This window comes from Ambystoma mexicanum, chromosome 5q (assembly GCF_040938575.1).
Source record: "Ambystoma mexicanum isolate Mex_15411 chromosome 5q, UKY_AmexF1_1, whole genome shotgun sequence".
Classification (NCBI taxonomy): domain Eukaryota; kingdom Metazoa; phylum Chordata; class Amphibia; order Caudata; family Ambystomatidae; genus Ambystoma; species Ambystoma mexicanum.
Window position 1 is genome coordinate 159,116,460 of NC_090933.1, and position 25,177 is coordinate 159,141,636.

Below are 25,177 nucleotides of genomic sequence, written 5' to 3' on the forward strand. Positions count from 1 at the left end.
GACCGTTCTGGCGGGCAGCTGTTGTACGCTCCCCCAGTAGTGTGCAGGATCATAGTGGCAGCATGTGTCCTGCACAACGTTGCAACACGCCGGGGCCTGGATGTGGACATGGTGGTGGCCCCACATCCCCAACCACATGCACAGCCGCTGCGCATGGGAGGGGAAAGGGCACGGGGGGAGGCAGCCCGTACACAGCTAGTGGCTAATTACTTCACATAGAAATCACACCCCTGTGGAGTGCACACTGCCCTGGCACATTCCATCTGACAATCAATGATGACTCAACCTCACACTGATCCTGAATATCTGGAGAATCAACCGTGAAAACCATATCAGCCTGAGATTGTTCACCTGGCAGTGTTACAATGTGTGCATCCCTACAAACACAGACACCACCAATGCAGTTTTGTGAAGAAACACATCCAAGCAGCTAAAATGAATACCCACTTGCAAAATGCAACAAGAGGACAGTGCCATGTCAGCCAACCCATCCCCAGCACCGCCACACGACACACCGTGCCATGTCATGCCATTTGCAGGTAAACAAAGTAATCCCCACAACATGACACTAGTGTCACTATGTACAGTGTCCCTAATTTAAACTTGCAACACCTGAAATGCTCACAGTAATGCAGGACCAACAACAAACTTGAGCAGGTACTACCATTAACATGACATCACAAATGTAAGAAATTAGTAGTCTCACCACCTGGAAATGCCTGCACTCCCACCACTACCAACTGTGCAGTGTTGGCGCCATGTAGAGTAGTAGGTGCACTGCTGCCAACATGGACCCCATCTCCAAACTAGAGGGCCTTGTGTAGACATGAGGAAGGGACCTGCAAATTGGGAGGTAGACACAGATGATGAGTTACACATCAATGCAACATGCAGTGTACAACACAACAGCAATATGCACTAGGAATGTATACACAGTATTAACTAGACTACCCACACATGTAGTGGGAGTCCAATGTCACCATGTACGTCAATGTCACTTGGGCACACCCTTTGCAAGCCCATGGAAACGGGAAGCAGGAGGGGTGTGTGTGACTCAAACCCAAGCATCTGAACCAAATACATGAGAAGCCTGCATGTGCCCAGCCACAATGCAGCGTATGCCCACAGGAACCACGGAAGGCAACAAATTGTCCCAAATAAATTGGGAAAAATAAATTTAAAAATAAAAATAAAAATAAAAAAAATAAAAATAAAAAATGGCCATTGATGGGCCCGGGGGGGTTTGGGAGGCCACCCAGGAGGTCCGAGGACAGGGTGCACACCAAAACCCACCTGTGTGGATCCTGGGAAAAAAAAAACACCTCCATGGGCTCATGGCCCACACGGCTACCCTATTGTGGGAGTATCACTACTGTCGCTATTATCACCTTGTGCAGCTGCATCCGGAGGTGGTTGCACTATGGGAGGCAGCCCACGCAAGGCCCTAGTCTGCTCCTCCATGGCTGCAAGCATGCGGGTGTGGTAGGTCTGGTTCTGGAGGATGAGTGTGCAGAGGTCCCCATGCAACAACTCACGGGATGCCCGGACCTCCGCCCTCGTTGCCTGCATCTCAGCTGAGAGCGTACGGGTGAGACGCTCCAGCTGCTGTTCTGTCCTTTGGTGTGTTGAAGCCTCAAGCTCAACAAGAGTCGTCCTGAGGTGAAGGAGCTCCTGCCTCAGGGCTTCCCTGTGGCCCTGGGACTCTATGGAGATGGCCTCCTGCAGAGTCGCCAGTGCCGCCCGCCTGTCCCTGTTGGACGCCAACATGTCCTCCCTGTGTGACTGGCAGATGGAGTCGGTTGCCTGCTGTAGTCGCTCCATCAGCCTTTCAGGGGGGACAATGGAAGTGGCCACCCTATCCATGGCCTGAGCCATCATCTCGGATGATGCTGCCTGTTGGGTTGCCATACTGTAAATGGATTGCTCCCATGCGGTATTGCCAGGTGGCGTACGGCCACCACGTCGGCGGGCACCACACCTGTCTGGGGCAAGGCGAACTGCGCCTTGCTGTGCCGGCACTGCCTGAGGCTGCAGGACTGCATTCCCCCTCTGATCTGCTGGGCCAGGAACAGGATCAGATGTCGCAGAGTGTGACCCTGCATCCGTAACCACCAAAGGCGTAGCTGGCAACACTGACATCCCCATTGAGGGTTCTGACCCTGGTGCAGGTGGGTGGGACAGAACAGAATCCCTCCCTGGAACACTCACCTGCGACGGCACGTAGGTCTCATCATCCGAATCAACACCTGAGTACAGCTCGGGGGAGGTGCAGCCAGAGACACCCCTTGAGAGCACGACCTGCAGCACTTGTGGGTTCTCACCCACCACCACACCACGTCCGTCACTGGTGGTTGGTCGGCCCTCGGACCCCTCCTGGGTCTGCACCATCTCCACAACCCCAGCAGTATCAGGTGCGTCTTCCCCTGCAAAGACATAAAAACAAAGAAATGGAAACAGGCATTAGCACCATGGCACACAATGAGGGCTGAGAAGCAAGAGAACCAGCACTTGATTGACACATGTCCCACATGACTAAAACCCTCCCATGCATGCACCCTCACTGCATATGAAGGGCAGGCAAATGGCACACACTGATGACACCAAGATGGAAGATGAACACATTTTCTGCATGCTGCCTGGCAGTGGCATCACACATTGGCCTGTGATTGCCAGGTGAAACACACATGCCATCACACAGATGGCATGTACCATTGCTATGGAGTGAAGATGGAGAGGAGGGCAGCACCTATTCATTCAGTCCAGTTCCCGCATGTAATAGCTTTTCTAATTGAAACAGGTCAGATTTTTCACCTGTAGCTGCCAGTCCAAAATGGTCCAATTGCACAGGGACATGTGTGAACAAATTATATCCAGGTAACAAAGTCACTCCACCTTACCATAGCCATGTCAGACATGTGACTAGAGGACTGCGAAATGCCTAGTAAAAGTGGTGGAATGCAAACAATCTGCCTGAATGAACAGTGAAAAATAAGCAACAATGTTGTGGCAAGGTGACACTTCAAGGGCAACTGGCGTGCAGTTGGGCTGGATGTCTACTGTTGGCAGAAGGGATACTGCTATGGCCTAATGCAGCTGCGCAGGATGTATTGCATGAAGCACATGGCTGACCCATACGACTCAGGCGCACACACTCTCACCTGGCACACAAACAGAAGCCCTCACACACACACCATGCACATGGATGACACACACATGCATGTGCACTCACCGGACAATGCCTCGTAATCAGGCAGATCTCCCGCGCCTTGGATCTGTTCCTCCGTGACGTAGGTCCCAGCAACTGACTCATGTAGAGTGAGTTCCATGTCTACTACTGGAGACCCACCTCCAGTCACTAGAGTTGCGGCATGACTTGAGGCCAGCTTACTCCTGCTGCGCTTTAGGTCATTCCAGCGCTTATAGCAATCATTGGCTGTGCGCCTCACGATTCCAAGGGCACTTACGATGTCCGCAACGGTCTGCCAGTGTGCCTGGCGTTGTGCAGGTGTGGTCTTGGATCCTGCAACAATGACCATCTCGTTATCATGTGCGGACACATACTCGACAAGTGCATTCAGTTCGTCATCCGTGAAGCTGGGCTTCCTGGACGGGCCGGACTGTGTAGCCGTGTCTGGGGCATCAGCCTGTGCCGGACGAGCACTCTTCCTCTTCCGCTTGGAAGGTGGTGGTGATCCTGAGTGTCCTGCACCGCTCTGGACACTAGGGGCAGGAGCCCTGGTGGACTCTGTATCAGGAGTGTGGGATTGCACACTCAGCATGGGAGTTGGTGCAGGCATTGGCTCAAGTGTAATGGTGTCAGGGGGAATGTCAGCAGGATGGACTAGGACCGACACTGTCCTGGCTGGGTGTGTGAGAGCTGGGGTGGATGGACCCGCATCTGCCCCTTCAGCCTCTCCACCCTGCCTACTTGGGGCAGCAGATGACCTTGCTGCCCCAGATGCACGTGGCATGATGAGATCAACGTGCACCAGCGCACGTGTGATAGGCCTGCTGACCTGGAAGTCAGCCATGGAGTCAGCCAGGTCTGGTGCCACAATGGGCTGGTCCAACAAGGGCTGAGCATGGATGGTGTCAGCCACATCAGCCTCAACGGGGGCGGGGGGGATTATGGGTGCCCTTGACTGGTCCTCCACACATGGGGGGACAGGCTCTCCCTGCAAGTAACGACCACGTCCCCTACCGGATCCACCACGGCCACCACTTGTGGCTCTTCCACCTTTGCCACCCTTACGGAATCCTCGCCTCCCAGCCATGGCACTGATGTTAATGTGCGTATGGGAGTGGCTGTAAACTATTGTCCTGGGCAATTGGGGGTCAAAGGGGTTGGGTACCAGATGGTAATTGTACCCTAGTGCTCTAGCAAGGCTGAATGTAACCCCTGGGGAAAGATGACGGGTCACGCTACGCACAGGAGCCCCAAAAAAGGGAGATGAGGTCCACGCAACCCCTCCTAGACCACGTGTGCAGAAAGAAAAACCTGCACTACGCTGTGGCACCCAGTAACACAAGAATGAACGTATGCGTGTCACACGCAGCCTAGAATGACCTCTGAAGGGGTAGGCTACACACGGGGCAAGCACAGATGTTAGATACGCGCATGACTCACCGTCTGCCAGGTAAAAGAACGTGAAAAAGGAGCGCGTTTGGTTGGCAACACCCCCGCCAAAAGAAGATTTGTACGCTGTCTGAGGAGACAGGACAACAGTAGAAGGGAACACTGTTTGAGGGAACAGGCCCAGGTAAACCAGTAAAAGAGAAAAAAGAGAAAAAGCTGTCAGAGGTAACAGGGAATACGAACTTGAAACGCCGTGAAGTAAATCGCGTGTGAAACGACAAGAAGTACAGAATTCACCCACTCGCTCTCCACGAAAAGCACGTACAAGGAAATGGTGTTCTACACGTACCTTTTATACAGGCCCACACGTCGAGCGTCACTTACGCGGCGTGTACGCGCTAGGGCCATTTCCACCAATTACACGCTTTGTCACTTCTGCGTGAAGGGCCATTTCCACCAATTACACGCTTTGTTACTTCTGCGTGTAGGGCCATTTCCACCAATTACACGCTTTGTCACTGCCGCGTGTACGCGCTAGGCCCATTCCCACCAATTACACGCTTTGACACTCGGACGTGTCTTTCATTTTTTTCACACGCAACATTTTCAAACGTGTGCCCAATTCAACGTGCACGTGACTTCATAGACGCGCATACGCTGGCGACGCGTTTACGCGCTGAGGGCCTTTGGTCCAATAGAATCGCGTATGCATGCTGACGCGCTTACGCGCTAAGGGCCTTTCCTCGGTTTTCACGCTGACGTGCAGGATTTTCACGTGCCAAATCACTCCGTACCAAGCTGGCCACGCATAAGCACACGGAAGACCACGCTCCTGCCCAGAAGGCCGAACTACTGCCCCCCAGAGCCCCGAGCACGCTCCCACCTGCCATCTGCTGCTGCCTGCTGCCCACGTGCACTGCCATTTGCTGCCTGCACATCAGCCAGGGGTGCTGTTGCTGTGACCACCCCTGCTGGAACTGAAGACTCCCGACTGGGATTCCATCGCTCCACAGCCCAGCTCCAGGACCCAGTTGCCCACCCACTCCTGCCTCTGGGGTTGTCATGTCGGGGCAAAAACCATCTGTGACCACTGACAACCCCCGGCCAGAGAGGCAGAGGGGCACCAGCTTCAGTGCCACCGAAGTTGGTGTCCTGGTGGAGCAAGTCCTGGGGCAGTATGATGCCCTCTTTGGAAGTTCCCGCGCCGACAAGGAAGGACGGACTCGGATCTGGACTGACATCGTGACTGCCATCAACGCGGAGGGGGTGGCAGTCCGGGACTTACAACATGTCAGGAAGCGCTGGGAGGACTTCAGGTCCAGGACCCTGAACAAGGCCCGGCGCCTCTTGAAGGCAGCGGATGCCAAGGGGCGCCGGGGCCACTTGTCGGAAGAACAGATGAGGGTCCTGGAACGCATATCCCCAGCGCTCCACGTCCAGGTCCTAGAGAAGCAGACCCGTCTGGAGTCGAGCGGTGAGTGTACATGCATCCTGATTGTGAGCAGTGCGTGTGGTGATTATTCGGTATTGTGCAGGTTGCACATCTGTTTGTATGGGGTCGAGTATGGGTGGGGGTGTACAGGGCCGTGGGGCTGACACATGCGAGGGCTGTAATGTGTGAGACATGGATTGTGCTTGTGTGTGTAGGCTTGCATGCCAAATGCAGTTGTGCGTGCACAAATGTTTGGATGAATGTGTATGTAAGTAGACATGTCCGTGATGTCACGCATGTATGTTGTTTTCGGCTGCATGTATGAGCACTGTGTACATGTGCATGTGTGTGTATTTGACAAGGGTGAAACAGTGATGCAACATGGATGCATGTGACAGCGGTATGTGGAAGCCTGATTGGCAGATGTGACATGGATGCCCGTCTGAACACTGCGACACTTGGCAGAGGTGTACACATGCATGCAAGTGTGGTGGTGTGTGTACATGTGTGGTGCACTTCCTGTGTTGCATGTGATGTCTGGCTCCCCTTTGGCTGTTCATGCAGTTGTATGTGTAGGGATGGTGGTGGCAGTTGCGATATGGCTGTGGTATGGCTCATGTGTGCGAGTTGTAATGATATGTGTGTTGGGGATTGTGATGACATGTCTGAGGTTTGCCAATGCCACTCATGTGCAACTGTCATGTGTGTATGTGTCCATTGTACAGTGCCCTGATGCCTGTGTTTTGTTTCTCCCTGTCTGCAGCGTCAACTGATGAAGAGGGCGGAGAAGGTGCTGTGGAGCACAGCGGCGGGGATCCGACCGCCAGCCGGAGACGCAAGGCCCGGCTCCCCTCCCGTGTTGTCATCTCGTCGGGGAGTGAGGAGTCCGGTGCCGCGTCCCAGGCCGCAGCTGCCGGGGGGAGGTCCAAGAGGCGGAGGTTTGATTTGGACTCCTCGGCAGCAGAAGGGGCAGCTGGGACCCCACAGGGCCCAACAGGGGAAGATGGCAGGGAGTCATCCAGGTTGGTGGGGGGTTTGGTGGAGGAGGAGGCCGTGCAAGCACCAGAGACGGGGTCTGGAGGTGGGGATCCCACTGGTGCTAGTGGTGCAGTGCAGGACCAGGGACAGGAGGCAGCACAGGCCGCCGCGGAGGTGCCTGTGTGCAATCCTGTCCCCGATCCTGTCCCTGCATCATCTTGCACCAGCAGGGATGCCTACGTCCAGACCCGTTTTCAGGCAGGGGATGAGCTGACGTCAACTGGCCTTCCTCTGCCTGCGGACGTGGCCATCCAGGTCCAGGTTGAGCCTGTCCTGGCTGGTGTGGCGTTGCGTCAACGGGCCATGCGAGGTGACCTGCAGTCTTTTCATGGAGAGACTGCACGTCATCTCGAATGGCTCGTTGACCACGTCAGCCTGCTGGGACAGGTCACCCAGGCCGGATTCCTCCGTCTGATGGGGCTTGCTCCGACCCCCTCCTCAACTGGACCCCCTACGCGGCAGTCGTCCTCTGTGCCATCTTCCCACCCATCAGTCACCCGGGTGCCCTGTGGAGCTGCCTCTGACGGTGCGGCCAGGCTGGTGGAGGAGGCATCCCTGCCACAGTCGGGAGTCGGAGGTCCAGCAGGGGTGGCCACATCAACAACTGCACCCCAGCCGGCGGAGGATGTGCAGGCAGCAGGAGGCAGTGCACGGGCAGAGGCAGAGCAGCAGCAGCAACATGGTGGGAGACATGAAGGCTCGGGGCCTTCGACATCGGAGGGGCAGGCATCGGCCGGAGGGCAGGAGGACCCAGGACAGAGAGTGTCTTCCGTGTGGCAGCGGTTGGGCCACGCCATAGGTGCGGAGCGGTGGCGGGCGGAAGAGGCGCGGCTCACAATGGTCAGGGCGGTGAACTCCATGCGGAGGGCCCTGAGGCGGGGCGAGTGCCTCGAGGCAATCCGCAGGGGGTTGGAGGAGGACACGGCGTCGTCCCTGCGGACCCTCGGGGCCATGGAACTGGACCGCCTCCGGGACATCGAACAGGAGTTCGATGATGCCCTGGCCCAGAACACCACGGAGTGAGCCGCTGGACTTGCCCGCCGCCTTTGTATATAGTTCTTTAGTTTTAGGTTTCCTTTGTTTGTTCTTATGATTTGGAGTCGACGGAAACTGCTACACTTTTTGTATATAGTTGCATTTTAGTTAGGGTTTTTTGTAGGTTTCCTTTGTTCAGTTGGGCTCATGGACCCTTGGATGTTTTGTACATAGTTCTTCATTGGATTGATTTTATTTTTCATTTGACTTTGGAATACATTTTTTTGGATTGGGATTTGGTGTTTTTATTTTTTTAACAGACATGCAGCTTATCTTTTTTTCATTCCCATTGTAGTTTGTTTCATTTCATTTGCATTCTTATTTTTTTAATACAATTTTGTTTTCATACTTCACTGTGTGGTATCATCTCATTGCTTTCATGCATGTCATGTTGGGTGTTTTCCCATTCAATTGCAACCATTGTGTGTGACGGACATGGGTTCATTAGCTTTATGAACATTGGGGGTGTAACATGTAATTTCCTTTTCCATGTGGGTGAATGGGTTACTTGGTTGGGCTTTTTGGCTGTGGAGGCTGACCATGACGCACATGGTTGGGGATTGTGAGGACCTGGTGGAGGCTGCCCATGGTTGCTGGGGGGTGGGGGTAGTGGGAGACATGGGTGGGAGCCTGGTGGGGGCTGCCCATGGTTACTGGAGGGTGGGGGTGGTGGGAGACATGGATGGGAGCCTGGTGGGGGCTGCCCCTGGATGCTGGGGGGTGGGGGGAGTGGGAGACATGAGTGGGGGCCTGGTGGAGGGTGCCCCTGCTGGCTGGGGGGTGGGGGTGGTGGGAGACATGGGTGGGAGCCTGGTGGGGGATGCCCATGGTTGCTGGGGTGTGGGGGTGGTGGGAGACATGAGTGGGGGCCTGGTGGAGGCTGCCCCTGGTGGCTGGGGGTGGTGGGAGACATGAATGGGGGCCTGGTGGAGGGTGCCCCTGCTGGCTGGGGGGTGGGGGTGGTGGGAGACATGAGTGGGGGCCTGGTGGAGGGTGCCCCTGCACTGCTGGGGGGTGGTGGTGATAGGGGACATGGGTGGGGGCCTGGTGGAGGGTGCCCCTGCTGGCTGGGGGGTGAGGGTGGTGGGAGACATGAGTGGGGGCCTGGTGGAGGGTGCCCCTGGATGCTGGGGGTGGGAGACATGAGTGGGGGCCTGGTGGAGGGTGCCCCTGCTGGCTGGGGGGTGGGGGTGGTGGGAGACATGGGTGGGTGCCTGGTGGGGGCTGCCCCTGGATGCTGGGGGGTGGGGGTGGACATGAGTGGGGGCCTGGTGGAGGGTGCCCCTGCTGGCTGGGGTGTGGGGGTGGTGGGAGACATGAGTGGGGGCCTGGTGGAGGCTGCCCCTGCACTGCTGGGGGGTGGGGGTGATAGGGGACATGGGTGGGGGCCTGCCTGGTGGAGGGTGCCCCAGCACTGCTGGGGGGTGGGGGTGGTGGGAGACATGAGTGGGACCTGGTGGAGGCTGCCCCTGCACTGCTGGGGGATGGGGGTGGTGGGAGACATGAGTGGGGGCCTGGTGGAGGGTGCCCCTGCACTGCTGGGGGGTGGGGGTGGTGGGAGACATGAGTGGGGGCCTGGTGGAGGCTGCCCCTGCACTGCTGGGGGGTGGGGGTGGTGGGAGACATGGGTGGGAGCCTGGTGGGGGCTGCCCATGGTTGCTGGGGGGTGGGGGTGGTGGGAGACATGAGTGGGGGCCTGGTGGAGGGTGCCCCTGCACTGCTGGGGGGTGGTGGTGATAGGGGACATGGGTGGGGGCCTGGTGGAGGCTGCCCCTGCACTGCTGGGGGGTGGGGGTGGTGGGAGACATGAGTGGGGGCCTGGTGGAGGCTGCCCCTGGTGGCTGGGGGGTGGGGGTGGTGGGAGACATGAGTGGGGGCCTGGTGGAGGGTGCCCCTGCACTGCTGGGGGATGGGGGTGATAGGGGACATGGGTGGGGGCCTGGTGGAGGCTGCCCCTGGATGCTGGGGGGTGGGGGGGTGGGAGACATGAGTGGGGGCCTGGTGGAGGCTGCCCCTGGTGGCTGGGGGGTGGGGGTGGTGGGAGACATGAGTGGGGTCCTAGTGGAGGGTGCCCCTGCACTGCTGGGGGGTGGGGGTGATAGGGGACATGGGTGGGGGCCGGGTGGAGGCTGCCCCTGCACTGCTGGGGGGTGGGGGTGGTGGGAGACATGAGTGGGGGCCTGGTGGAGGGTGCCCCTGTTGGCTGGGGGGTGGGGGTGGTGGGAGACATGAGTGGGGGCCTGGTGGAGGGTGCCCCTGCACTGCTGGGGGGTGGGGGTGGTGGGAGAGATGGGTGGGAGCCTGGTGGGGGCTGCCCATGGTTGCTGGGGGGTGGGGGTGGTGGGAGACATGAGTGGGGGCCTGGTGGAGGCTACCCCTGGTGGCTGGGGATGGGGGTGGTGGGAGACATGAGTGGGGGCCTGGTGGAGGGTGCCCCTGCACTGCTGGGGGGTGGGGGTGGTGGGAGACATGGGTGGGAGCCTGGTGGGGGCTGCCCATGGTTGCTGGGGGGTGGAGGTGGTGGGAGACATGAGTGGGGGCCTGGTGGAGGCTGCCCCTGGTGGCTGGGGGATGGGGGTGGTGGGAGACATGAGTGGGGGCCTGGTGGAGGGTGCCCCTGCACTGCTGGGGGGTGGGGGTGGTGGGAGACATGGGTGGGATCCTGGTGGGGGCTGCCCATGGTTGCTGGGGGTGGGGGTGGTGGGAGACATGAGTGGGGGCATGGTGGAGGCTGCCACTGGTGGTTGGGGGGTGGGGGTGGTGGGAGACATGAGTGGGGGCCTGGTGGAGGGTGCCCCTGCACTGCAGGGGGGTGGTGGTGATAGGGGACATGGGTGGGGGCCTGGTGGAGGCTGCCCATGCACTGCTGGGGGGTGGGGGTGGTGGGAGACATGAGTGGGGGCCTGGTGGAGGCTGCCCCTGCACTGCTGGGGGGTGGGGGTGGTGGCTCGACATGAGTGGGGGCCTGGTGGAGGGTGCCCCTGCTGGCTGGTGGGTGGGGGTGGTGGGAGACATGAGTGAGGGCCTGGTGGAGGGTGCCCCTGCTGGCTGGGGGGTGGGGGTGGTGGGAAACATGAGTGGGGGCCTGGTGGAGGGTGCCCCTGGATGCTGGGGGTGGGGGGGGGTGGGAGACATGAGTGGGGGCCTGGTGGAGGGTGCCCCTGCTGGCTGGGGGGTGTGGGTGGTGGGAGACATGGGTGGGGGCCTGGTGGAGGGTGCCCCTGGATGCTGGGGGGTGGGAGACATGAGTGGGGGCCTGGTGGAGGGTGCCCCTGGATGCTGGGGGGCGGAGGGGGTGGGAGACATGAGTGGGGGCCTGGTGGAGGCTGCCCCTGGATGCTGGGGGGTGGGGGGGTGGGAGACATGAGTGGGGGCCTGGTGGAGGGTGCCCCTGCACTGCTGAGGGGTGGGGGTGGTGTGAGACATGAGTGGGGGCCTGGTGGAGGGTGCCCCTGCACTGCTGGGGGGTTGGGGTGGTGGGAGACATGGGTGGGAGCCTGGTGGGGGCTGCCCATGGTTGCTGGGGGGTGGGGGTGGTGGGAGACATGAGTGGGGGCCTGGTGGAGGCTGCCCCTTGTGGCTGGGGGTGGGGGTGGTGGGAGACATGAGTGGGGGCTTGTTGGAGGCTGCCCCTGCACTGCTGGGGGGTGGGGGTGGTGGGAGACATGAGTTGGAGCCTGGTGGAGGGTGCCCCTGCACTGCTGGGGGGTGGGGGTGGTGGGAGACATGAGTGGGGGCCTGGTGGAGGGTGCCCATGGTGGCTGGGGGGTGGGGGTGGGTGGGAGACATGAGTGGGGGCCTGGTGGAGGGTGCCCCTGCACTGCTGGGGGGTGGGGGTGGTGGGAGACATGAGTGGGGGCCTGGTGGAGGGTGCCCATGGTGGCTGGGGGGTGGGGGTGATGGGAGACATGAGTGGGGGCCTGGTGGAGGGTGCCCATGGTGGCTGGGGGGTGGGGGTGGTGGGAGACATGCATTGTTGATCAGTAGTGCAAGGTGACATGTGGGTTGGCTGGGGGGCATGCCCATGGTGGATGGGCTGCCTGCGGGACATGAGCAGGGGTGCAGGGTAGTCCCCCGTGGTGTGGGATGCCTGCAGGGGTCGTGGTGGTTGTGGAGCGTACACCTGGGAGGACCCACACGGCCAATTCACGTGTAGTACTCCCCAGAACCCCTGAAATACACATACCCTGCTGAAATCGCGTGTGCAACTTCCCGCGCACCCCTGAAATGCACGTACCCTGCTGAATTCGCGTGTGAAACTTCCCGCGCACCCCTGGAATACACGTACCCTGCTGAAATCGCGTGTGGAACTTCCCGCGCACCCCTGCAATATACGTACCCTGCTGAAATCGCGTGTGGAACTTCCCGCGCACCCCTGAAATACACGTACCCTTCTTGCACGGGGCCAATTGCGTGTGGAACTTCCCGCGCACCCCTGAAATACACGTACCCTGCTCGCACTGGGACAATTGCGTATTGAACTTCCCGCGCACCCCTGAAATACACGTACCCTGATGAAATCGCGTGTGGAACTTCCCGCGCACCCATGGAATACACGTACCCTGCTCGCACTGGCCCATTCGCGTGTGGAACTTCCCGCGCACCCCTGAAATACACGTACCCTGCTGAAATCGCGTGTGGAACTTCCCGCGCACCCATGGAATACACGTACCCTGCTCGCTCTGGGACAATCGCGTGTGGAACTTCCCGCGCACCCCTGAAATACACGTACCCTGCTGAAATCGCGTGTGGAACTTCCCGCGCACCCCTGAAATACACGTACCCTGCTTGCACGGGGCCAATCGCGTGTGGAACTTCCCGCGCACCCCTGAAATACACGTTCCCCGCTTGGCGTTTGCTGTTTGCCAGCCCGGTGAACTGGTCCAGGGTTAGTGCAGCCCTTTGCGATGATTTAGCGATTTTGATGGCTTTTCCTTGCGCGAGGGCGTTCTTGGGGGCGTTACTGGCGCTGCTGCAGGGTCGCTGCGATTCTCTGCGCCACGGCTGGTTTGGGAGCCTAAAATCCATGAATACGCTGTGCGCGGAAATCGGTTTTAGCGCACGTGCCTGGCGCAGTCAATCGCACGCGGACACTCTGCGCCAGCCGCTTGCGACACTTTTCTGCGAAATTCTATGAATTACCCTGACAATCTTTGTATCCACTATAAAATGTAAACAAGTTAAGTTTGAGGTTTTAGACAATCGAGATAGTGATCATAAGCCATTCATTATCAATCTTTCTCTTGCCCATGTCGGTCTCGATCTCAGCATGTGATGCCATCTGACCTAATCAGGCAGTAGATGTAAAGGGTCTTGCATGGAGGAGTGTTAAATGGGCAAAATGAATGGAACAGGCCATTAAGCCGGGTCTTTATGAGGCTATTCTCCATCATTTAGGAGAAGTATGTAGGGACGGTATACATGACCACGAGGTACTACTGTAGTTTGGGAAGATTGCAGAAGGCATCTTTCCCTTTGTCACCAGCTATAGAGCGGCTGTCAAAAAGTATGCATTAGCAAAGGTAGGGTGGTTCGATCATGAGTGTGCGCAAGCCAAACATTCTTTGGTGGCCAGTTTGGCCACTGGTCCCCCGGTGTATAAACAGCTTTTGCGCTCTAGTATAGCCCATTATAAAAACATAATTAAAAGGAAAAAAGACGTATATGTAAAAACGAAATGGAAGCGCCTCATAGAAGCTCATGATAATGGCAATTGCTTCACCTTTTCTGCAAACTGGTCTCTGGCGTTGAGATCAACGGGGAAGTAGCCACCCAATGCTCCATAACTTCAGATGCCTGGCACAGACATGTGGCAGACTAATAGGGTGGGGGCCTGGACTCTAGTCCCAACAGTGGAGCTTGCTTGAGGCCTGTGAAGGACGGTAGTGGGATGATTTTGGGCATGGATGATACCTTTACTGCCATCAGGTCTCAGCAGGGGGGTGAAGCATTGGGTCCTGATAAAGATTCCTACTGACATCTTTAAAGACGAGCCGCTAATCTAGGCCCCTGTCTCTTGTTAGCTCTTCTCTACTTGTGTTAACATGACATCGGTACCGGAATCCTGGCACCATGCAGAAATCGTCTCCATCTATAAAAATGGGGGCAAGACTAAACCGGACAAATGATCTGCCTATTTCATTGCTGGATAGTTCTGGAGAGGTGTTTGCCAAAGTAGTCCTCAAGCACATCCAATCTTGAGACTTGGCAAAAATAGAATTATTAGTACCCTCCAGGCAGGGTTTCCAACTTGCAAGGGCTGACGGACCAAGGTTTCTGCCTATTCTTGCTAGTTCAGAAGTACACCGTCTTGCGGAAGATGAAATTATATGCCGTCTTTGTGGACCTTAAGATGGCATTTGACAGTGCACCTTGTGTTCTCCTTTTGCAGGTTTTGGTAAAAGGAATATGATTTCTACTACCCAGTCACTTGACCATGGATGTGTAGTGGTAGAAGTCATACCCCAAAAAACCAGCAGGAGACTCTGTCATTAGACTCAACGACAAAAAATATATCAGTCACAATATGCTTAACTTTGTCGCTGCTATTGTTGCCTCACAAGCGATACAAGAACCCATTCATGAAAAAGGAAATAGGATTTGCATTGCTGTCATGCTGCTAATGCATCCTAGCAACTGTACAGGTGAGACGTTTGTCCTGGAAATATAATGCCCCCTATTGATGACAACGTCACAGCAAACGTGTGGCAGAAACCAACCACATGCATTGCAAGGATATTTGCTGCCTGTCCTAAAGATGCATGCACCCCCTAACCAGGTGATAATAGAAAGCAATCACGTGCAATTACATCTCTTCCCATCAAAGATGTGCGCAAACGAGCAACACCAGAAGATGCTCCAGAGGAGGGGCCTGCCTCTCCAGATGTTACTAGAACTCCCATAATCTCCTATCATTGGCTATTCTGGCTGGCTCTGGTGGGAGTTACAGTCTCACACATCTGGAGAGCAAAATGTTGCAGAGCTCTGGTTTAGAGGGGGATTGGAAAAGGAAATGATAGTTTTGCTCAATTATTGGCCTGAAGCACCGGCCTGAAGAAATAAAATGACACATAGAGATTAAATTGATCCTGACAGTTTTATGTTGGCGCTGCCAAAAAGCAATTCACATTGAGAAAAGAGGCTTCAACCGAAGAGAACATGTACTTCCCTGTTACAGACATAGGCACACCTCGACTGATGCATCCCTCTGGAGCCAACCTATAGGAATTAAGTCGTAGAAACACACCTGTTTCACATGGTATTGCTATTTTATGAAAATATCTATCATGGAAAGGGGCTAAAACATTGTACAAATCGCTCATAGATAACGTCCCATTCACCAGCGAAATCTTCTATAAGTTTACCCCCCTCCTCATATAGTGCACAATTGACAATCCCCAAATAATAGCATTTCCTAAAATCACCTGTAGGAGATGAAAAATATAAATCCACCAAAAGAGACTTTTCACTGCTGCCTTCTATGGACTCTAAAAGAAATCTGCTCCTTTTAATCTGTACTGTATGTGTTCTACTAAATCTGCCACAGTAGCCCATCATTTACACAGACATCATCAGTTGGAGGTACTAAAGCCCATGTCTATCCCTGTGGATCGTGCGTGTGATCTTGGGCAAACACCCTCCAATATGTATATTTTGATGCGCAGTGTTCAAAATGCCTCAATCTCACTGCTGCTGCTATCGTGAAGCACCCCATTGAAAAACGTTTTTGTAAATCAAGCCCTCTGCCTGTTCTCTACCACTTGGCCTTTCGTCAACATTACGTGTAACAATATATGCTGAGCAAACTGCATGTACTGATTGGAGCAAAACAGTTCTGCATGAGCCCATCATTGCCAGGAATCTGATGATCCTTTGTATCATCCATTTAAGACATATTGCAACTCACTCACTTCTTACTTACGCACTCAGATCACTCACTTCTGACTCTCTCAGGTGCCCACTATGGAGAGCTCTAAAGCGATTGTGCAACAGCAGGTGGATAGCAAAAAGTCATGCGCTTTGAGGTGCGTGTGGTGCGTTATAAAAATTAAAATAAATAAAATAAAAATGCCCGGCATCATTATGACAATGAGGCAACATTGTTTTCTTCAGATGCAACATCTCATGAACTCTCGTATCTCCAGCCCAAAACATAATCTCAGTCATATTTTCTAAAATGAGGATCTGGGATGTAGACAGGCTGTGATGAGTGCTTCACACTGGAGTATTCGATTGCCCTAGTGCAACAAAATATAACTTCTTTGCTGGCCTGGGTTTATCCGATTTTTTAGTACACATGTCATGTAAAGTAGCGTTTTCCATTTTTGGGCAGAGTAATAATGAAGAAACAGCATTGTAAAAACTGGCTGCTTTAGACCCCGTCAAATAAAACAAGCATCTTGTGTTTTCTTTAAAGGAACTCGTGGTTCACCAAACGTATATTTTTTGCAAGTTCAACATGTTGCAGTTTGCATAATTTGTATTCCCCGTTTCCTACCATATCAAAGACCTATCAACATAAATATGGTGTCATGTGCAATAGTCCATAATGGGACTGCCTGCATTGGGACTTGTGAAGACCGACTTCTCAAAAGTTGACTGTCTATGTTCACAAACGAGTTGACCCAAACATCAATGCCTGAAAGTTGGAGGAAACCTTGATTCCTGCCAACCTTCACTCTCCTGCGTTATTCTGGGGAAAATGATCATTAAAGACCCCTGCCCATTTACCTTTGCCTCCCATAACCCCTACCTTCTGCTTGCTCCAACCTCTCATCTCATATGTATTTTCCCCCCAACTCTTATCCCACTAAACACTGTCCTTCATCGCAGATTCTATCTTTTGCCAGATGCCTCCAGATACCCACATGTCTTCTTGTGGCTGCTCGGCATTCGGGCCCCACCGCAACCTTTTTCGAGTTAGACAAGTCTCATTGTCAGTGCTCCATTTTATCTGGGTCCACATTTGGAATTCATATCCTTAAAACGGTGTTGAATATGGTTATTAAATCCTTCAATTTGGCTCAGTGTAAGCATTTAACAAGAAAGAAGTTCGAAAAGGTAATTTTAGGAATAGTATCTGATTTTTATGTAGCTCTTTCAAATACAGTTATTGCTCTTCTGTAGCCCTGTAAAAAAATAAGTCGTTAATGGTACTCAATATATCACCTTTGGAAAGATGAAAGGCTGAGTTGTCTCACCTGGCATTCAAATACAGATCATAGCATCAATCTATATTAATAAAAGTCAACATGTGTGGGTTTGTGGCTTGGCGAATTGCTGTTCCGTATACAATTCCACACTGTTTCACCAATCAGCACCAAAAGTTTGCAGTTACCTGTTAGGACCCTTTGGACATTACTGGCTACATGACATTTGGCCACCCCACCCCACCCCTTTCACCGGATTGCAGCAATAGTCCAAATCTGTTTGTGGGTTTGTGGTTGGCGAAGCGTTGTTCCTTATAAAATTTCACCCCGTTTCACCAATCAGCACCAAAAGTTTGCAGTTACCTGTTAGGACCCTTTGGACATTACTGGCTACATGACATTTGGCCACCCCACCCCACCCCTTTCACCGGATTGCAGCAATAGTCCAAATCTGTTTGTGGGTTTGTGGTTGGCGAAGCGTTGTTCCTTATAAAATTTCACCCCGTTTGAACAATCTGAACCAAATTCTGCATAGCTACCTGTTAGGACCCTGTGGACATTACTGGCTACATGACATTTTGACACCCCACCCCCTTCCCCCGATTTCAGCACCTTCACACATGAGACGTTTGCCTGAAATCGGCAAAACATCGATGTGGTCATAGAAGGACACAAGGAACCAACTCGAGGTCCCCTAAGGCCCTATGATGCATAGTTTCTGAGATAGGTGCACCACAATGCACCACAACAAACGGCATCACATCAGGGTGAGGCGACAGGTGGGTAGAGAGCACAGAAGGTCCCAGTATGCAGCAGCACACCAACCCTCGCCCCCCTCCCACAGTCTGCTTCATGGGGTGTCAGCCAGCCACTCGCGCCCATTCTCAGTGCAGTTTACGTCAGGGTGCAAAGCACATCAAGCGATAAGTGAATCAGAAGAGCGACCTACAGGATCATTGAATTTCAACAATTGATGAGAGTGTTATCATGTCTGTCTACAGAACCCGTTCAGAGAACGGGTACTTTTTGCTAGTCACTTAAAAAACGCAGCTGTACCTTTAACAGTCCTCTCTCTGCCTTTGTACTTCACAGATTTTTTGCAGTTAATGCTCTCAGATGATAAAACAAAACGGTGCTTTGAAAAATACCCAGCACAGGGGCAACGCGCTGGTCTTGGAAGCAAGACCACGTAGAGCAACAGAGGTTTGAATACTGGATCGGCGCTTAGAAACCCACCTCAGGTATGGTATTAGGCTCGTTATAAAAAAAATCAAAAAAAAAAAATCACTGCATACAATTAAAAGCTTCCAAAATAGCATGCGTCTTCCACAATCAAACATTCTCTTCTATCGTTGGGCAATATTCACATTTTAATACAGAAAAGCCCAATATAATTCAATGCAAGTGTACTGCAAATAAAGCACGATTGATTCTACTAAATAAATTAATCACTGTAATGCCTCTCTTTTCTAAGGTCTTAATGAATAAAGTCTACATTTGGCCTTTGGTAAGAGATCCTGATCACAGGAATGGGCGTCACTTTCACTCTGGGTAACAGTACCCTCTCGAATATGAGCAAGCAGCCAATCAAAGGGAGAGTGCCCGACTTCTGCTTCGAGAGTTTGGGGGATTCTTAACGGGATGCAAATGTCGAAGTGCACCTACAAAGGGACTAATTCCCTCATGCCTGAGATTGCTTGTCGAATCGCAGGCACTGGGCAAGACACAAGGCTGCCCTGAGGCTAGGACACCTGACAGCTTTCCCCTTCACGGAATAGAAACGCCCATGCTCAGCATGAACCCTTCGATTCATGTTTCAATCCTGAGATCCCAAACAGAGCTTGCAATGGAAGAAACACGCATTTACAGTGATAGGCAAATCAAGGTCTTTCACTGTAAATGCATTTGGGTGTGTGACCTGGGTGCAGGGCTGATACCAGCGCTCTAGCCGCATGTCTACCCCGGCCAATGACACATTCATCAGGCGCACACATGGCCGACTACCCTCAGCCGCCCCTTTAGGTAGTCTGCGATATCAGCGCCTTGTGAATGGCAATCTGTTGCCCCAGAATTCAAGGTGTTGATGCACCTCGCCTTGTACGTGTATAGATTATTTGCAAATCCTACCTTATGTCTCTATTTGCAAGTAAGAATACATTTGGAATACGAGTGCCATCAACCAATACAGTATATCATTTATTTCACTTTTCTTTGAGATAACCATGAAGTTAAATTGCTAAGGGAAATCAGAGAGACAATTTGGCTTACACAGTGAACTATACACATGATTACTAATAACATTATATCTGCAGCGACACTAGTTATCACAGTTTTCATAGTTAAGGAAAATAGGGCAGAGTGAGGTGAAGCGATCTGCTCAGGATCACATAATGTGTCAAGGGCAACACAGGTATGTGATTCCTGATTCCTGGTTCCACAGTTTACCATTTATAAAGTAGATTCCATCGTTCCTGTTGCATGTCCTCTTTTAGCACCAACCTACTATGCTTTTCCAGTGTCTTTAAAAGGACACGCTAATACTCTCAGCAATACACCTGACTGGCAACGGTACCAACACACATGATCAATCAATCTGACAATATATTGGAAATCATAATAGATACCGTTTTGCAAAAACAAGTATGATTTATTTCTTCAGGAAAAAAAGGACTGTTGCGTCTGGCCCATAAATATCCAAACACGTGAGTGCCAAGCAGGTTATGCACAAATGTCAGCAACAATCACTCAACCTACTAACCTACCATTCCAGTGTCCTGCCTCATGACTCATCACTCAACATTTAAAGGAGTCAATTTAAGATGTTGCTTCCCTGACACTGGCGAATATTGCTGCATTACCAACAATGCGGTTTACCTAACCGTAAAATGGTGTGTCAGCTCTAAGAATGCAAACGCTGCCTAGAGCATTGGTAGTCAACCTCTCACCCTCCAGATTTGTTGGCATGCAAGTTCCAGCATCCCATGCTACCGACTAAGCTGGCTGGGACAGATGGGTGATGTAGGCCCAAACATCTGGAAAGTCACAGTTTGAATACCCCTAGACTTAATCCTATTTTGGATGTACAGTTGGAAAATGAAAACTGTAAACATTTCTTCAAGCCAAAGTGAGATTGCTTGTCATGTTGCCCAAGGGCATACAGGGTAGTTTCAAGCTCCATCCCCTTAACCATCCCTGTCAGCCTTGATAATATAGAATAACGTACAGTTCAGCTAAGATCCATGATGTTATATCAGTTTGGGATCCATGTTTTCCTCTTTGATTTCTATGTTCTCCGAGGTATATTGGAATTCTGTGAATGGATTAGATTATTGCCTTTTGGAAGCTTCAAAATAAAGATAGATATGGTGATTGTGGGAGTGTGGCCTCCTGGTTTTACAGATATTGGAACACATTTCTGCAATTTGATTACATTTATTTTACAGGAGAAAGACATAGTGGCTAAATCTTTTGATGGAAGTCATTTTACTGTCTTGAACACGATACACAAAGGTTCCCTTTCCCATCAACAACCCACATGTATTATTATAGTAATAACATCCGGGCGACCGCCAGATCACTCTGGCCTTAAAGATGGGTTCTGGGGTCATTACCATCCTATCCGGTGGGCCGGATTGGGTGTTACTGCTATTAGCACCCCAGGTTTTCAATCCGGAAACCCGGGGTGCTAACGGCAAAATGCTGTGTCCCGTTCATTCAAACAAAATACTTAAGATGCATGCCGTGGAGCTGGAAGGCTAGGCTCCGTGCGGAGCCCCTCTTCCATTTCCATTATGGTCTGCAGGGACACAGCGCGGAAGCAGCGGTGGCGGCAAACTGCTCAGGTAACTTGGATAGGAGGGTGAGAATTGACCAGACACCTAAGGAGAAGGGAGGAGAGGATGGGGGAAGAGGGCGGGGTGGGCCAGCAGCCACCAGGTGGCCTGCAACCAGGGCTTGGATTGTGCAGTTTAGCCCACGAGCCGAGAAGCCTGATTGGCTGGGCCCCCCACCCTGGCTGCTAATATTATATCTGCCTTGTCTTTCTCCACACTTTTAACTGCAAAACGTTTTGGTCCTTACCGGCATATGCCTAATCTTCCACGGGCACTCTCAGCAGCAGCCGTGTCTGACCCACTATAGTGTCTCCCCCGGCCCATGTGCAAATCTTTCTGATCCCTCGCCCTTCCCATGTGTTTGGTCTTGCCAGCCTCTTCCCTCTCTGCGCGTGTCTGTTATCTGTCATCTATTCTCATGAATACGTATCGCCTTTCTCACTTCCTGTTGTCTTCCTTTTAGCTGTGATCCTATGCTGCGGCTGCCCTTGTGTGTTTTGTGGAAACCTTCCCTCAGTCCCATTTACATCTCTTTCCGCTTATGTGGGCTGGTGGATTGGTCCTCTCACGCAGGTACAGGATCTTTCTCCCTGGACAAGGGCCAGCAACACCGCAGTGCGAATTCTAAGTGCCATAAAAGAAGTCAGCAGCAACGTACACAAACTGAGTGCCACACTAGAGTGAAGGGGGATCCTCCTGTCCATCTGTAGGTCATACTAGCACGGCCATGCGTGCTATGTGTCTGCCAGTCCACTGCACAGCCAGCCACATCAAGTGTGTGGCTGTAGGCCAGGCCGGTAGACCCTGCAGCAAAAAGAGGCAGTTACACAGGCCTCTCTCGAGGAGGGTTCTGCGCTCTCTGCCCCTGTGGACCTCCTATTCACCACCAATGTTAGGGCCTAAATACGGACAATTACACTCTTGGTGCTGGGGTCCCACCGTGCCCCAACACTTTAGACATTCCATATGTTGCCCGTCTTCATTGATTGAATGCCAGAATACAACTTAGTGAAAGCGCATATCTTGGCCAAAGTGTCTCTCAAATGACAACCCAGTAAGGATGTTGCCTGCACCTTTACTTGTCCTTCTTACACAACTTGCAACTCATGTGAACAGAGAGACAGGTCATGTCTTAGATGTGGAGACTTAGCTGAATAATTATACATTTGCAGATGAAATTCTATTAAATAGGGTCAATTCTTGCTTCACATGCCTGAGAATACCTTCCAAGCACCACAACAACTGGGTAGAAAACCTTCACCATCATATAATAAAATCAATTCATATTGCAATATTTATTTGAGCAAGAAAACACAGATTAAAAGAAAAAAAAGAAACAAAACAAGTGCCCACGTGGCTATGTTATAAAGCACTAATCCTGTTGCCTCCACAAAGCCATGCTTTGTATATGTAGCTGGATAATCTTTGATTCAAATGAGGTTTTACACAGCTGCAGTGAGTCGTTAACAATTACAATCAGAATCATACAGCATTATTATTGAATACAGATAGCATTCAAAACAAAATGTCCACCAATCCTTAACATTACTAATTCATAATGCGAAATTCATATAGACACGTGCAGGTATTTTGAGCATATTAACTAAGCACAATTGCAGTAATTTGCAATAGATAAAATAACACCCCGTGCTACATCTACTTAAAAAAAAAAGCAATCCACTATGTCACCCTAACAACTCATTATACCGGAAATGAGGTAACGTCATCTTCCTTCTAGTGATGATATACAGATGACATCCAACAATGAAAAGCAATTCATCTTCGACGTCTAGGCACTAGGTCCATTTGCTCGAGGTCTCACGGCTCCTCTTTGCAGTGGGCGTGGCCACTTTTCTGAAGAGCATTTTCTTCCTGGAGTTATTTAACCAACTGAGAAATAGTTCTCTCCTCTTTGATATTTTAATCAGCAAGTAATTAAAAGTACAGTGACCACTGTCATCTCAGTTATTAAAAGGCTCATTCGCCAATCAACAAACCTGCCTTTGAAAACCTAAAAACCTATAACCTCGGCTATTAGTCCTGGATCTCAGAAATGAGATAAGCTAAAAAAGTTGTTTCTCAAACAAGTAATTTCCACAAACCTCTCTCACCACAATCCGCAAGGTCCCATATTACCTTTTTGTGGCAGGCCACATGCATACGTGCAATAATGCGCAACCAGAAAAGAAGTGGTTTTAGATGTGTCAATTCATAACAGATTGGAGTACTCCTGTTTCCAAATGCAGAGGAGTAGTAGAAGGGCATTTTGGGAAGAGGGAGACCTTTAAAATACTTTTTTGCCACAGTTTCAAAGATGGCACTAGTGTATGCCCCCGACAAGTCTGCTCCGAAAGGAAGTGCTGTCCACATCTGAGCTCTAATGACTCGATACTCTGTGCAACCTTTTTCCCCCAAAATCTTTGCACAGATGAGAGTGTAGCCCCTGCTCGCTGGGTCAGAATACAGCTTTTGCACGCAACCTGGCCAGCCCAACTACCATACGCTGACAACCGCACCCCCAGGTACTGAAAGCGATCCACCTGTTTGACCCATGATCCATTAAATCTTAGAATAACCTTTGATGACTTGCTCGCATGGCATACAATCAGAAGAGTTCTAGACAGGATGTCGCAGAGTCTGCAGGTGTAACAAATACTTGTAGCAACTGCTTTTTTAAGCCCACAAATACATTTGGAAATCAGGACCACATCATCTGCATTCAGAGGCAATACTATTTTGGATCTGCCTATCCAAGGAGCGCCACATTCGAATTCCTTAATATGATCAGCCAAGGCATTAATGCGCAAAAACTCACAAGTGGAGCAAGTACACAGCCAAACAAAGAAACATCATCTTCTGTTTGATCACATTTTCTGGAACTAATCACAAAGTAAAAAGGATTTCTCGAACGTGCCTTTGTTTTTTCTAATGTCACCTTGCAGATTAGAAAACAAGTTATTATTGTTCGCCCAATTATCAAGCTGGGTTTAAAGGACCTTTCCCTAAACTTTGGCCAGACAGTCAATCAATGATATTGGATGATCATTTCCTGGCTAATGCTTAACTCTCGTTTTAAAAACAGGAAGTATCTCTGCGTTGAGCCAGCTGCTCGGTGCTATACAAGCAGAGTTAATCTTGTTAAAAAAGGAAGTCATAAAGGGAACACATGTCGATAGTTCTTTTGAGAGATGTTGTCCACTCAGGAGCCTTCTGCGCCTCTGTGAATCAGCCGTCCCTTCCGACTCCATTAAAATGAGTAGGTTCTGATGGTTAAATCACCTCTGCGGGACAGACATCGGAACCATGGTAACGTTTTCCAAAATTGCCCTTCTTCATTGGCATTCTTCAATTCCATTGACTTATTATCATCTTGATCTTTACTTACTAAGCTCCAGAAAAGATGCTTGTCCTTTTTATTACTGCATCCAGGAGTGAAGGCCAGGCAGACTCTAGTGCCTTCTTTCTCATTATGTTTTTCAGGGCCTAGTATTTTTTATATTTAATACCTGTTTTGCTACTCTGCACTCATTATTGAGCCAGGTAATATGTCTGCAAAGCTGAGGACCCAAAAATGTTTTGGGCAGGTCGCCTAAGGCCCGTTTGCTTCACTTTGTTTATAAGTTGCTTCGGCATCCCACATTTTGAACTGATAGATTCGGCTTTTCAGATTCCCACTTGTGTTAGACATATTTTGCATTTAGCCTAATTGTATAATGTAACCATATTTTTGCATTTAGCCTAATTGTGAGCGTGATCTGCAGGTCGCAGGTTCGAATCCCATCAAGACCAACTCAGCCTTTCATCCTTGCGAGTTCGATAAATGAGTACCAATTTCGGTTGGGTGATATTGTATGTAAATATGTACTCTGTAAAGCGCTTTGAATTAAGGCGCTATATAAATAACACATCATTGTAATTATCATTATCATTATATATTTGCATTAAGCCTAAGTGTCTAGGCAAGCCATATCTTACATTTCGACCAAACTCCGCTAGTTAGCAATATTTTGCATTTAGCCTATGTTTATAAGGTACCCTTATTCTTTCATTTAGCCTAATTGTGTAAGGTAGACCATTTTTGCATTTAGCCTAAGTGCGTGGGGTAGCCATATCT

At 51.6% G+C, this 25,177-nt stretch overlaps 1 protein-coding gene across 1 annotated transcript in view; it reads left to right on the forward strand.

Annotated features, from left to right (window-relative positions):
* ARHGAP28 (Rho GTPase activating protein 28) overlaps positions 1 to 25,177 on the forward strand; it is a 1,312,783-nt gene that overhangs the window by 114,587 nt on the left and 1,173,019 nt on the right. The window contains exon 2 of the mRNA XM_069620694.1: positions 18,323 to 18,471. The gene's annotated coding sequence lies outside the window, so the exon portion shown is untranslated. The remainder of the gene's footprint in view (positions 1 to 18,322; positions 18,472 to 25,177) is intronic.